We start from the raw sequence: 13817 nt of genomic DNA, 5'->3' as shown, positions 1-13817 counted from the left end.
ATATATAGGCCTACTACTGAAGCAAATGCAGTTATCAAATACCCAGTTGCATACCGGTTCTCGGCACTATCACCATTTTTTGAATATGTAATGTTTAGTAATACTGTATTGATTGATTTGTATGACAGGTGAAATTGTACTACTACTTTGAAAATATGATTTGGAATTCGGTACCAAGTCAAGCACCATATTCGGGCCTGGTTCAAGTACATAGAACCTAACCATGGAGGAAATTTCCTCCATGGTCCAACCATCGGGTATGGCTCATGAATAAGACTCACGCCTTTCACAACCCGTTATGTAGATGCCTAACTATGTGGATTTCCGGTGCTTTATCAAGTTATTTGAACACTTACATAGTTTTCCATTCATTAATTTCTTCTACATCGATCAATTTTGCAACAAGTCTGTATGGTCCCTCTATGAAAGTAAATAATACAACCAAAACAAACAAAAATGTAAACATAAAATAAACTTTATATACTCTTGTTCCATATCATGAATGAAAAGACCTTAAAGGAAAGTTCAGGGAGCAAATTGACGGAGTGAAAAAGAGAAAAAGAAAGTAAAACAAAGGGTAGAGGTAGAAAAAGGTAGAAAACGTTCGGACCCACCTTGTATGCCGTGACGTGCAGTTGTGATCGAAAACGTGACACTGGTCGTTTTAGATTCAACAACAACAGAAGTGAAATCTGGTGTTTCAGCTTCATATTCAACTAAAAATAGAAGAACTTAGTAATAATAAAATGATAAAATATCCAACATTCATGAGAATGAATCGTAATAAGCATTTACATTTAGATAACATTTAAGATGCTGGGTAATAGTTGGTGACGCCATTTGATTTGTTAAGGATGACGTTTTGATACGTTAATGATTCACTAATTGTATCTATTATGTATTTACGTACAATAACTTTTTTGCAGATCACCTAATTATTTGAAATATTGCTTCAATTAATATTATTATCGTTCATCAACCTGATTTTATTTATTCACAAGAAACAAGTGGAATACGTATTAAATCAGACGAACGTCTTACTTTCATTTGTGGTTTTGCCACCGACTGTGTTTCTTTTAGGCGATTCAGTCAATAGAGTAAAGAATACTCCATGTCCAGTCGTTGTTGGGCCTATTCTGTCCAGATTATCGATAGTTGCTTCTAAATGTGTGGCTGTGCCATTGGCATAACTTGCAGTGTTTTCTTTTGTTGATTTAGTTGTTTTTCCTATGCTTTCGAGATCATAATTTGTTGGTTCCAAACTAGTGAGTGGCGTTATTTGCTGGGTTGAAATATAATTTTCTGTGCTTTTGATATCTGTAATGAATATATTCGTCTGTGATGCAGTAATGCTATCATTTCAGTCAGATGCAATTTAAATAAGTCGTCGATGAAGACGCATCACAAAAAAGTAATCGTCTTTTCTGCGTGTTAGTAAGATTTTCAACCACTAAAGTTATAATAGTAGAGGAGGAAATGGGGGATTCCATGCACCCCTGAGGTATACTTTTTAATGTGATTTTTTATAATCCCAATTATGTCAAATCGTGTCCCATAGGGTTGTTTTTGACCCATTTAGTCGGCCATGTTGGTTTTAACAACATTTTTTTTTCGCATTTCCAGAGCAAACCAGAGGTCGTACAAATATATTTTCATAGACATATTGGGATTATAAAAAAACCACATTAAAAAGTATACCCCATCAGGGGTGCATGGGAACCCCCATTTCCTTCTAGACTATAAGTATAATATGGCTACCATGATTTGATGTTTAAAGATGTATTGTCCCCTAAAAACATGAAAAATGAAAATTAATTAAATCAGACTTTGAATATGTTATTTTGTAGTTTTAACGAAGTTAATCATTTCCATAGAAAAAAAACCCGAAAACTAATTTTTTTTCCACTTGTAAAATGACAAAATAAATGGTTAAATTCAACCAAAAATCCATTGGCTGGCAGACAATTTGATAATTTTTTGCTTAAAATTACATTTTTTCATGTAAATACATTTTTCACATATTTTCACATGTCAACTTACAGCAATTCATCTCATCTGATCCGTCACTGCAGTCAGGATCGTTATCACATACATGAGTTTCAGCAACACATTGGCCATCTGGACATCGAAATTGGAATTCATTGCACTTAATAGATGTCATCCTACCTTTAATTATAAAGTATAGATAAATTTGATTAAAACATAGAAGAAAAAAAGTTACACATTAGTCTGAATTATTGTCGATAATATAACTTGAGGAAAAGACATGTCAACTTACAACAATCGATCGTGTCTTCTTGATCAGTGCAGTTAGGGTTGTTATCACATAAAAACTCAGAGACACATTGCCCGTTTACACATCGAAATTGTAATTCTTTGCATTGATGACCTATCATTCCACCTTAAATTAAATATTAATGTCGATTTAAACAAACATCGGTTAAACTCCGTTTCAATTCGAAAATTGCTGCGTTAGTATTCTAATGGAGAATAATGAGCAGAGGGCTGCTCCCCTTTTGACATTTTCTCCTTTCGAAGTAGGCCTAAGCGTAAATGTATCAGGTAATAAAATACAACTTACAACAATCTATGTCATCTGATATATCAATACACTCAGAGTCATTAACACATATAACAGTTTCAACATTTTCAACACATTGTCCATTTAAACATTTGAAATGAAATAAATCGCACTCATGGTAACCTATAAGATGAAATGAAATATATCGCACTCGTGGTAATCTATATACTGATGAAATGAAATCGCACTCGTGGTAATCTATATATGAAATAAAATATATCGCACTCGTGGTAATCTATACATATTAGATGAACTGTAATGATTGGTTGACATTCCTAATTACAGTACAACCACATTTGGTGTTTGCGGATAAACGAATTTTAACTAAAATAGTGTTTTATATATACTTAAACCTTTCAGGACATAATAATAATATCTTAAGCTCTGTCTACATTATCAAACTTTATGTGACAAAAAATGTGATGTGCCCATATATGGACACTACCATATTTGAGCAAATCACTACCATATTTGGGGATATTTTTGTCGTCAAACTAGTTTGATATTGTAGACAGAGCTGTAAACAGTTCGCCAAGACGTTTTGTTTCCACCCCTGTTTATTAATCTGGATGTGTACAATGACCACTCGAGATAAAGTTCGTATTACCAAATTCTTCGTTATGTTACACATTATACTGAAATAAATAATATATAACATAAGCCTATTAAACTTACAACAGTTAAGCTCATCTGATCTGTCACTGCATTCAATTCTTTTATTACATACAAACATTTCAGGAATACATTGCCCACTTGAACATCGAAATTCACTGCACTCATAACCATCTACGTAAGAAAAATGTTTAGTTTAAAAGTAAATCGTTGTTTTAAAGAAAGTTTTAGAACGTTGTTGTTTAAGATTCTAAAATAATGGGTAGCAAAAAGAGAAGTCTCTGCCCGAATAAAACTCAAAATAAAAACCGCAATATATTAGAAATTTAATTTCAGCATGTATTCTACCTAATTGGTGAGAAAAACGTTTGGTACATTTTTAATCGCAATTGATTAGTCGATGACATTCAACGTGTCTGTGCTAAACTGTGATTGGTTAGAACTTTCAAAGAGTGCAAATATGACGGTGTGACAAACTTGCAGTTATTTTTGTATTGATGGTGTCGCTCATTGTGCGTTAATCAACGTTGTTTGAGACATTTAAAGAGTATTGATTATTGTACTTCAGAATCCATGTACTTCAGAATCCATGGCATTTCTGTCAGTATGTATTCATCTGTAATACACGTGATCTTATAATAATGATTGATTGAGAATCATTACAAATAATTTAAAACATTTATAAATATAAAAGATGAGTATTTACCGCAATTTGATTCATCTAAACTCAAAACACAATCGATTAATCCACCATCACAAACTGCGTTCTTATGAATACAACCAAGGGATTCTCCTGCAAATGAGGAGCAATTGAATTGTTCATCGTTGCACACGTGTTGAGCTGTGAAAACGGAATATACATATTTCGTTGGATAGCCGAGTGGTTAGGACACTTGACTGTCATACAGATAGACCCGGGTTCAATTCCCGACAACTCCCAGTCCACTCAGCTGTAAATGAGTACCTGGTTGAAAATGCTAGGGAGAAAAAAGGCGGCGTGGAAAGGAACTGGCCACCCTACCACATAATGCCACATAATGCCAGGTACAATGAGCTCCTAACAGCTCATTCCCCTACGTTCAGAGAACACGGGACTCACCTTTACCTTTATATTTCATTATTCGTGTTTACCTCAATCCCGGTACCAACCGGTCAAACTCAAGTTTGTCAAACCCTGACTTCCAGAATCCAGGTTTGGAATAGCAATATATTTCTAGAAATGTACGCTAATAAAACAAAGTTTGCTGGATGTAATATGATAATTATTAGGATTTAAAATGTGAAATATTATGGGCATGGTATGAAGTTTATATTTTGAAAGTTCTGATATTTATGAGTGTAAAAGTTCTCATTATTATCATAGTATTTAAGGTGGTTATTAGTAATAGACTGAGTTTAGCGCGCAGTGACTAAAATACCAGTTCATAATAATGCATGGTTATAAATAGTTGACAAACTGGATTCGGCAAACTAGATTTCGGCAAAGTAGATTTAGTGAAACTTGTTGGGGAAAATTCATTCGGCAAACTGGATTTTGAAAAACTGGATTGGACAAACTTGATTCGAGAAAATGGATTTCGAAAAACTGGATTCGGCAACGTGGATTATCGGGAAACTGGATTTCGAGAAACTGCTTTTGGGAAACTAGATTTCGTCAAACTGGATTTTTGAAAATTGGATTTTGAGAAACTAGATTTAATTTTGGGAAACAATATTTCGGCAAACTGGATTTTGGGAAACTATATTTCGGCAAACTGGATTTTGGCAAACTGGATTTTGGCAAACAGGATTTAAAGTGATGCAACTAAAGGTACTATACTTACTGCAGCCTTTTTCATCACTATAATCATATTTCCTATCACATACGTATCCTTCAGATATACAATTGCCATGTCCACATTGAAACTGGTCTAAATTGCACTGATTGCCTATTGCACAAAGAAAATATTATGTTGAATCTTTTTCTTCTCATTTTCAAAAAGCAATACATATTGAGATATTGATACAAGATCCAAAAACCTATTGGTTGATTTATTTTATTGCAATATCGAGAGTTCTTTGTTCTCAGTTTATCTCACCCGCCAGGAGGGGTTTATATTACCTAAAATTGTGATTATTTATTTATTTAACAACATATTTATACAGGATAATACACAATCAAGTAGAAATAAACTTGTTTTGCATTGTGGTCCTGTCGACAAAAACGGATACAAATTTAAATCTTATACAATTACAATTAATAATAATAGCAACAACAAATATAAACTGGAAGTTAAATGTTATGAAAAGAAATGAGATCTGTATCTAGCTTTAAAGGACGTAATCGTGGGTGAATGTTTTATATCTGCTGGCAAGTCATTCCATATTTTTCCGCCTGCAACTTTAAAAGACGAATCCATTTTGCTACGGTTATAATGGGGTATAACAACATTTAAGTTGTCTACTCCACGCGTTGAATGGGTGTGTACATTCCCAATTAGTTCAATTTCATTTCATTGTCAATCAGTCGTCTCTATAGACTAATTTAATTAATTAATTAATGTTTTGATGAATCTTAAATGTTTCGTTGTAGATTTGAAGTTTTATTTAAACTTGTATTGTTTTATTAATTCCTGTCCTGGATCACCATGGTCGCTCTTAGATGATGTTGAAATACAAACAAACAAACAATAATGGTCTTACAATATTAAGGAGCTTATTCACCTGTTGAGATATTATTAGAATTAGATTCTGAAATTGTAATATCTCCATCAATTATCTCGCCTTCATCTTTACAAACTATTTTTTCTTGGCAATAAGCATTCTTATTAACCAACAAATGTAACAAGTAAAATGTTGCATCTTTATTAATTTTATTTAAAAAAACTTACCAAAAGCATATAATATTGTAAAATAAGAGACTAATGTAGACTTTAACACCTCCATTTTGTGACTTAACCCTTGTGAACAAAATATACAAATCGGCAACTGCAGTCGGTCATGGAAATGGTAACTCGCGAAAGATACTAAACTACTTATTAAGAAACTGAAATAGAAATATTAGAACATTCTAACCAATTACAAAAACTGTTTTCGACTGAATGAAGTAGAATGTCATTATGGGCAAATGAAAAGTAAATGTTTAACGTTTTGCAATTGATGTCTCTTTAATCACTGTCAACATTCTATAAATAATAGAAACTTGAATGTAATAAGCAGTTTTGGAAAAATAGTAAACTAATCTGAAGAACATTCTAACCAATTTCATTTTTTAAGTTTACAAAAACTGTTTTCGACTGAATGAAGTAGAATGTCATTATGGGCAAATGAAAAGTAAATGTTTAACATTTTGCAATTGATGTCTCTTTAATCACTGTCAACATTCTATAAATAATAGAAACTTGAATGTAATAAGCAGTTTTGGAAAAATAGTAAACTAATCTGAAGTACATTCTAACCAATTTCATTTTTTAAGTTTACAAAAACTGTTTTCGACTGAATGAAGTAGAATGTCATTATGGGCAAATGAAAAGTAAATGTTTAACATTTTGCAATTAATGTCTCTTTATTCACTGTTAACATTCTATATATAATAGAAACTAATAAGATAGAAGACTAATAAGAATGTAAGTATGTTTGGAAAATAGTAAACTAATCTGAATACATTTTGATAGATTAAACAGTAGCTGTAACCACGGCAATTAATTACCTTCTGAAACCAGTTTAATTTGGGTTGTTAGGATGTTGCTAAACAAGGCCATATACATGGCTGCAGTCGCGTGCCCAAATTTGAGTTAGTGTTACCGACCGACCGACATAGTGAGCAATAGAGTCTAAAAATCCGGAGCTTTATTTGACATCTTAAACATTTGCGTCAGTCTTTTCCAATTAAAATTGTTTATTGAATTACATTTTATTTCGTTTCAACCAATCACTGACGTGCTTTGATGTCCATTTAGAAACGTCATCTGGAGCTATGCCATTGTTTTTAGCATATATAATTTGTTTGAGAAATCTGTTTTACTAACTCCACAAACATCTCTAGAAAATAAATATTAATAATGTTATTAAGCAATTCATGTGCTGTTCTCAGTCTATTGTATGGGCTGTTACATCGATAGTTGCGCGTAAATGCATTTCAGGAGTTAACCCAACTATTGTCCCATTTTAAAGTTACAATTGGACACATAGGACAAAGGGTTGACCAATCACAAGTGACAAATTATCCAAATTATCGCTTGCAATTGGTCAATGTACTCACCTAGTGTAAAACAAACAATTCAACAAATTGACCTTTACATGGCAGCTAAACTTTGCCTTGTTCTCCAATCTAACTTTTAATGTTCTGGAATTCCGTTGCAACCATTTTAATAGGGACATATCAAAAGTTTGTCAAGAAATACCGGTACATAGCAAAATTATTTCATTTTAGCTGTCAGGGATCCTGCTATTCCCTCTCATTTATTTGTAACCAACAGTTTAGTTTTACACCAGACCATGGACAAAATACCTTGCTCATGCATAGACTTAACTAACAAATGAAACTTAATTAATCTATATAAGGTCCATGTGGTATTCCTCTATCAGGAGATTCTGATAAAATAAATATTTTAATTTATTGTCTATTTTATCTAGGCTTATGATAAGTATTTGTTTAATTCGCCGATATACTTACCTCGTTACTGTCTTTTGATCGAGCATGAATACGGCCAATACGTGTTGTTGGTTCCAATGAAATGACTAATCCAAAATTGATCTGAATATATCCATGATTTTAACCTCGTTCGTGTCAGCGATGAATCAAATAATTTTTAAAGAGTTGCATTTCTGATCCGTATTTCAGATAAGAATTATCTAACTCATGCTATTCTAAAATACCGGTAGTACAGTACCAATCAAGCTACAAGTTATGATTTAAAAAGAAACGTAAATACAGACTCGGAGTTTTGCGTTGCTGTACAGTGCGTTTTATTAATGCAAAACAAATTTACAAATCGGGGGTACGCGAAACATTAATTAATTTATTATTATAATAACTACTATGCGAATATTAAGTTCTTCTGTTTGCTTACAGTTCTTTCTGGCTTTGCTACTAGTTTTAGACCATTTCCTTATTTGGTCAGTATGACTGGTAACTGCACCTCCAATTTATGTGGTTGTCATAACTTGACTAAACTAAACTATAGATATAAATGTGTGTGTTGGTATGAACCACCTCATCTTTAAATTACTGGAGCGAATCAACAAACGCCTAGCAATTCTATTTAAACATTGCCTTTTGAAATTTAATATATTTTTATTGTCTTAATTATGCCAAACAAAATGGATTTCCATTTTAAAGTGGACCAATAAAATGTAGTAATTTAATAGTATGATTACACAAAATGGCTGACTGGGTTTATCTTGAACATGATGTCTTCACTTCATTTGTTGCCTCTGTACTGCTGGTTAATCCATCTTTTGTCAAACCTTATCAATGTTGGTTATACAATTATCATAGTTATCAACCGTCAATATCTTGTATTTCGATACTGGTACTAGTGTTAGATAACTTGCTTTACCAATGTGAATTTCGTATTCTGTTGTTGAAACGATTCCTTACTACACTTCTTATCTACAGTAAAGAACAAAGTTTAGATTTAAAAAAAATTAGGAATGTGCGGATTGTCGTGATGTTTCCATTCTCTTACGTTTATTGACATGGAAACATTTATTTTTATGCCGAACTGATTTTCACATTTCTAAATTATTATTTAGTCAGTTTAAATCAAATACATGTTCATCACCTCATTGCTAAAGAAGTAGTGTGACAGCCATATGAAGAATCCTTGCATGCTATTCATTGTAACATAGATGTATTGCATTATTTCTGAATCATCAAAGATAACAATAATCCCAAAAATCCACGAAAGTCCAACGACTGGAGTAAGCAATAGTAAACTGCCTAACATAGTTCTGAAATTGAATGAAATAGATTAGATTATATAGAATATTGGAAGATTATGGAAATAGGCCCACCCCTCGCTCATTGCCATGTCTACTATATTATTCTGTGTATAATTCACCTGTTTCGTTTAAGTGTGTTAGTTTCATTCATACTTCGAATCGGTGGTTGAGATTGTTTGTAAATAAAGAAGCCAACAACAGCCATCTGAACAAGAACAATCTACAAAACAAAAGTGTTTTTGCGCTTATACGCCTGCGCTGTTCGCTTTTTACCAAATTGTTATTTCGCCACATCGCAACATCACTACAGCGAGAAAAAAATTTGCTAACTTTTAGCTGCAAAGTAATGTAATGGTGAAATATTTACCAGGATAGCAATACAGGCACAGGAAACGAACACCCATATAGCACCAGAGTCCGTGTTTAACCAGCACCTAGAATTTGAAAAAAGAAAAACATTAATGATTATTTGGCTTGACCTATGACACTGTGCTACATTCATAGAATAAATTATGAGATTCCCCTTGTTGAATGCACAATAAATATTTACTCGTCAGACGCGTAGTTTTCTCTTGTTGCGCACGCAGTAATCAACACAACAATGCCTGGTGCAATCCAACCGATGTAACGACAGTAAACAAATCGTTTTTCATGATCCATAAATGAGTGTTTAATCTTTATGTATATATCTGTTGACATAATCAACATCCAGAAAAAAGATGACGTGAAAAAATAGTGAAGACATCCAGCAAGTAAACTGCATCCCACTTCTTTAATCTATAAAGAACAAATAATAATAATGTCAACAATTCACACGGTTTGAAGATTTAGAAATGTATGTTCCAATTTATAATGATTTGGACTTTCTTAAAGGAAAATCTCAACCAGCCTGTACAAACATTAATAGCAAACTTTCATAATGTAAGAACTTACTTTTAGGTTTAAGAAGTAAAAAATGAAATTCCCTAAAAGTAGAGCGATTATCAGATGTCGTAATACGTATGATTCCTTTAATTTCCTATGGATATTAGTAAAAATAAAATTGTATCAGTTATGTTACCATCCAAAAGAACGAAACGAAAACACAAACTATACAGAAAACTAGTTGCATCTAACTGATTACCGAAAGTCATTTAGATACAAGTTTAAGTATATTATGCAGGAATAATTGTCATAATTTGTCTGCAAACATGAATAATAAGACAGAGATATCATGTTCATACAAAGTGTAACAGAACTCTATTATTGCTATTCAAGCATAATAAACTTAGACTTATCTAACTGACTTGCGGTAGTCAGTTAAGATGTAAACTGGTGACATGTTGCAGAATCGGTTGCATTGCAGAACGACCGATGCAAACTTATTCGGCGTGTTGGTGTTGTACTTTGATAGTTGGCAATCTGCATTAGAACTAAATAATGACTTACCTCATACTTATTATAACAAGTGTTAGGATAAGAAAAACACTGGAAATTCCATTTCCGATGTTTGTAAGCATAGACAGAATTCGTTTGTCATTTGTCTAAATAAACAAAACAGCAACAATGATTTTCATTTTTATCGAAGAAAAAAATATATCAAAATGTTCAAAAGCACATTCAGATATTCCTATGCTGATTTAATAATGATGACATCAATAAGTGTATTGATCATAATAATAAAAATTAATTTATTCTCACATGTTTCTCAAATGACGTCAGATGATTGCATTTACACGTCACGCCACTGATGACGTAGTTGTCCTGATATAAACTCAAACAGCCTTCCGCGGACCATAGCCTAAATTGAATTTCATTGATACCACACTAGTACAATTTAATGTTACTTTCTTATGAAAGGTGTTCTCTTATTTCCAGACTATATCTAATGGTGAATTCACACTCTTGTTCCGTTTTTGTTAAATAATAAATTATGAATAACGCCGTGTTCCATTCCTTTAATACTAGTGTGAATAGGCCCTATAGCGAATACATATGACAAATCCACTGTTGTCAATAAAATGTAGAGAGATGACATACGGCAGTCCGGAAATATGCAAATTAAAAGAAACTTTACTTACGTGTTTGGACCATAATCGTTAGTAAAATGGCATACTGGCAAATATTTTACACCCCTTTTATTCAGATTCATATTCTTAACAATTAAAAGAAATGTAATTGATAATATTAAACTTGTTTTTATCTATGTTCTGAAACTAATATTGATCGCTTAAATAAATTGGATTCAAAATGCGAAAATTTATAGTGTAGACAGAGCATAATGGTGTATAACTAGATGATGATCGTACAATCTCAATGATATGTCGTGTCTTCGTTTAATGTAATCAAACATCTCGAGTGTTAAATGTGCTATGAAAAATTGATACACTTTAATTCAGTAACCGTAGCACAACCGTGAATTTATGAATCTGAATATGATTTCAATATTTAAATAATAATCGAATATTAAAACTTACCGTAATATTAGTAAACACAATCTCGTAATCAGTACTTATTGTCTTGTTCTCTTTGTCGTAAATATTGATATCCACAACAGCAGAGGCACTATGTAGAAATGTTCCTTCTCTAAAAATAAAATGTACTGTACTGTAACTAAGCGTTTAAATGTCGAACAGATATCGAACATTTAGCTGCTATACTACCGGTACAGTAGAATCCTATATGGGACGCATTTAGGACACAACGTGGGTTTAGTATATGACAATTGTACTTGGATCTACCTTAATAACATGCCACAAATAGGGGTTGTGAGTGCCATATCCCAGCCATATTTGGTGGGTGTGTGGCCTTGACATGTATCGTGAGGACACACCTTTCACAAACTGTAAATAAAAAGCGACTGTGAAACTTACACAGTTTCCCATTCTTTAATTTCTTCTACATTTATCAATTTTGCAACAAGTCTGTATGGTCCGTCTACAAAAGTAAATAATACAACCTTTATGAACGTTTTTAAAAAATGAAATAAACTTTGGTATACTTGTCAATATCTTTAAAGCGACCTTAAAGTTTAGAGTGAGCAATAATGGACGGAGTGAAAAAGAACGAGACAAAAAATGCGAAAAACGGAGTGCCTACCCACCTTGTGTGTCGTCTGCAGCAGTGACCGAAAACGTGACACTGGTCGATTTAGATGCAACGACAATAGTCTTGAAATCCGGTGTTTTAGCTTCATATTCAACTGACAAGCAGAATTCAATTATTAATAAACATTATCCAAGATTTATGATAAGAATGATCTGAATTTTAGATTATCACATATCGTGATTCCATTCGGATAAGCGATTAAAGTTCTTACAATGATGATTCTCTTGAAATGGATTGTATTATTAGGACTCCTTCTTTTGGAAACCTGACCCTAATTAAGGGGAACATTTCCAATGAAACGAACGAGGTATAATATTATGTTTTTATTTTTAATATTATTACAACCATGTTTCCCGGAAAGTTTATCCTTGATACAAGGTGTCTACTGTATTGTTGTTCAAAATATTACGTCAAAACTAACGAATTTTCACCATAGATATTATATTATATCTGGTGGTGGTTGTTATAATCAACGTTACCTGTATTTGTTGTAGTTGATTCAGTCGTTACTACTGGGCCTATTCTGTCGATGTTATCGGTAGTTGTACCATCTTTTAAATTTGTGGTTGTACCATCGGTATTATCTTCTAGATTTGTAGTTGTACCATCGGTAGTATCTTCTAGATTTGTGGTTGTACCATTGATGGTATCTTTTAGATTTGTGGTTGTACCATCGGTAGTATCTTCTAGTGTACCAGCGGTAGTATCTTCTAGATCTGTGGTTATACCATATGTGTAACCTGCAGTGTTTCTTCTAGTTTGTTTAGTTGTTTTTCCTTGGCCTGTGCTTTCGGAATTTGTTGATTCCAAACTCGCGGATGATATTATTTGCTTTGTTGAAGTGTCTGCGCCTTTGAAATCTGTAATGAATAGAATTGAGGTGAAGCGGTCATTATATCATTTTAGTCGGCTGTAATAAAGACATTTGAAGTTGTGTAGGTCATCAGTCGCTGTATACACTTTTACGGTACATAAATAAAGACAATTAATTCTCTCTTCTGTATGTTGGTGGCTGTCTTGATGTCGATGTTTAAATGGTTAAGGACCAAATTCGTCTATAAGTTACACATTGTATATGATGATGATTATGGCTCCTTAATGCAAGCAGGAGATAGATATCAACTTACAACAATTCATCTCATCTGATCCGTCAGTGCAGTCATTGTAGTCATCACATACAAAGGTTTCAGTAATACATAACCCATTCGAACATTGATGTTGGAATTCATTGCACTCATACCATTTCATTCTACCTTAAATTATGAATTAAAAAATAGTTACATAATATTACACTGCGTGATGATAACTGATTAACTTAACCATAGTGTAACTACTCACAACAATTGGTCTTATCAGATTGATCAGTGTAGTTATCGTGTGATGTTTCAGCAACACATTGACCATTTAAACATCGAAATTGTAAATCATTGCATCCATGTCCACTGTTCATTCCACCTTAAATTATAAATAATTTATGAGTTGATTTAAGTGTCGAAAGTGAAGCTGGCTTTTACAACGTTTACATCAACAGCAGCTTCTACATTCTACATTCTACAACGCATTATGAATTGTGTAGTTCATGCTTTGTTCGTGTTGGATACCATTAAACTTG

At 32.8% G+C, this 13817-nt stretch overlaps 1 long non-coding RNA gene across 1 annotated transcript; it reads right to left on the bottom strand.

Moving 5' to 3' along the window:
• Positions 1–365: 365 nt before the first annotated feature.
• LOC144851426 (uncharacterized) lies at positions 366–12757 on the bottom strand. Its single transcript, XR_013614178.1, has 3 exons — positions 12685–12757; positions 12201–12299; positions 366–420 (listed from the first exon to the last, which is right to left on the bottom strand). It is a non-coding gene; the product is annotated as an uncharacterized LOC144851426 (long non-coding RNA).
• Positions 12758–13817: the final 1060 nt, after the last annotated feature.

The sequence above is a fragment of the Antedon bifida genome, chromosome 9, assembly GCF_963402885.1.
Source record: "Antedon bifida chromosome 9, ecAntBifi1.1, whole genome shotgun sequence".
Taxonomy (NCBI): Eukaryota; Metazoa; Echinodermata; class Crinoidea; order Comatulida; family Antedonidae; genus Antedon; species Antedon bifida.
Note: the sequence above shows the minus strand (reverse complement) of the source record. Positions and strands in the feature narration are given on the sequence as shown.